Raw genomic sequence first — 2557 nt, forward strand, 5'->3', positions numbered from 1 at the left:
CTGAAATCATTCATTCAAATTGCAAATGCATTTCGATTACCTGGTATAACAGACGATGCTCTGAGACTAACACTTTTTCCATTTTCTTTGAAGGACCAAGCTAGAGCATGGCTCAATGCATTTCCACCGGGATCCATCACCACATGGGGGTCGTTAGTGGAGAAGTTCTTAACAAAATTCTTCCCACCTACTCGCCACGCTGATATCAGAGAGGAGATCATCTCCTTTAGACAGTATGATCGTGAACCTGTTCACGAGGCGTGGGAGAGATTTAAAGAACTAATCAGGAAATGTCCGAACCATGGCTTGCCGGCATGCATCCAGATAGAACATTTCTTTAGAGATTTAGATCATCCTACTAAGATGATGCTAAACAATGCTGCCAACGGAGCCTTTACAAAGAAGACATTCAACGAGATAGTTGACATCCTAAATGACTTAGCTTCACACAACGAACTATGGTGTTCACAAAGATCTAGGGCAGCACCAAAGAAACAAGATCCAGCTGGAGTTTTGGCTCTGGACATTGCGACCTCGATGCAAAAAGAGATGGTTACAATGAACCAGAGTCTGAAAGAGATGGCATTGGGAATAAAAAATCCATTATCCACGCCGATACAACCTGTGCAGTCAGATTATTGCACTCCTGCCCCTGTTTGCCAAGTCAACGATCTCATTTGTTCATTTTGCACTGAAAACCATATTTATGATAATTGTCCACATAACCCTGCTTCCGTTTTTTATGTAGGACATGGGAACAATAGGAACTTTAACCCATATTCGAACACCTACAACCCAGGTTGGAGGCATCACCCTAATTTCTCATGGGGAGGACAAGGAGGTTCGAGCGGTTTTAATCAAGGGCAGAGCCAACAGAACAAGCAGCCCTATGTTCCACCTACACAGCAATACATCCCACCACCGCAACAGCAGTACAATCAGAGAACACAGACTCCACCAGTTCAAAATAACAACTCAAATCTTGAGAATATGATGAAGGAGTACATGGCCCGAACCGACGCAGTGATACAATCCCAAGCGGCATCAATGAGGAATTTGGAGACCCAATTGGGACAACTTGCCAATGAATTGAAGAATAGACCACAAGGTTCTTTTCCAGGCCATACTGAATTACCAAAACGAGAAGGGAAAGAACAGTGCAAAGCTGTCACCCTCAGGAGTGGACTGGCATATGATGGACCAACAATGCCAACAACAGATGTACAGATTCCGTCCACTGAACCAATTGTAAAGATACCAGAAAATCCAACAACACCAGAAAAAGAAAATATTAGAAAAGGTAATGAGGACACCCCGAGTGTTCCTCCACAGGTACAGCCTTCTTTTACCCCTACTCCCCCGTTTCCACAAAGATTAGTTAAGAAAAATAATGATTCCCAGTTTAGAAAATTTTTAGATATTTTAAAACAACTGCATATAAATATACCATTAGTAGATGCTCTAGAACAGATGCCAAATTATGCTATGTTTTTGAAAGATATAGTTTCTAGGAAGAAAAAAATAGGAGAGCATGAACTGGTAGCCATGACAAAATGTAGTAGTGAAGCTGTAGGCAGCCCGCTACCCATGAAATGTAATGATCCTGGCAGTTTTACCATTCCATGTTCCATATGAGGAAAAAACTTAGGTAGGGCATTATGTGATCTAGGCGCTAGCATTAATCTTATGCCATTATCAGTTTTCAAATCTTTAGGCATAGGAGAAGCTAGACCTACTACGGTTACCCTCCAACTAGCAGATAGATCTATCATAAGACCTGAGGGAAAGATAGAAGATGTTTTAGTCCAGGTGGACAAATTCATTTTCCCTGCGGACTTTATCATTCTAGATTGCGAGGCAGACTTAGACGTTCCCATTATTTTGGGAAGACCATTTCTAGCCACTGGGGATACAGTTTTTAATGTAAGGAAGGGATAAATTACAATGAGGGTAAATAATGAAGAAGTTAAATTTAACGTTCTAGATGCCATGAAATTACCAGGAGACTTTGAAGAGTGCTCTGCTATAAATAGCTTGAATCCTGTTATGTTTGATGAGTTTTATGACTTATTAGTTACAGAGATTGAAGAAGAGCTTGATAAGATAGCAGAAGGACCAGAAGATCTGGCTAATCCTATTGAAAAAATACAAAAAAGAAGAATGCAAGTCGTTACTTCCGTCCATAGTGGAACCACCCACGTTGGAGCAGAAGCCATTGCCGTCGCATTTGAAATATGCGTATCTAGGGGATAACGACACTTTACCAGTTATTATAGCTTCCAATTTATCACCTACTAATGAATATTCTTTATTGCAGATTTTGGAGAAGCACAAAAAGGCCATTGGATGGACGATAGCAGATATCCGAGGGATAAGCCCAGCCTTTTGCATGCACAAAATTCTATTGGAAGAAGATGCTAAGAACTCTATTGAGAGTCAAAGGCGGTTGAACCCGAAGATGAAAGAGGTTGTAAGGAAAGAAATTATTAAATGGCTTGACGCCGGTGTTATATACCTAATATCCGACAGCAGCTGGGTAAGCCCAGTACAGTGTGTA

The 2557-nt window shown here is 41.0% G+C and overlaps 1 non-coding gene across 1 annotated transcript; it reads right to left on the bottom strand.

Moving 5' to 3' along the window:
• Positions 1-201: 201 nt before the first annotated feature.
• LOC148209088 (small nucleolar RNA R71) lies at positions 202-308 on the bottom strand. Its single transcript, XR_015787542.1, has one exon. It is a non-coding gene; the product is annotated as a small nucleolar RNA R71 (small nucleolar RNA).
• Between the last annotated feature and the right edge of the window lie 2249 nt (positions 309-2557).

Source organism: Momordica charantia (genome assembly GCF_013281855.1).
Source record: "Momordica charantia cultivar OHB3-1 chromosome 9 unlocalized genomic scaffold, Mcharantia_2.0 BLBB01000009.1, whole genome shotgun sequence".
In the NCBI taxonomy this organism is placed as follows: Eukaryota; Viridiplantae; Streptophyta; class Magnoliopsida; order Cucurbitales; family Cucurbitaceae; genus Momordica; species Momordica charantia.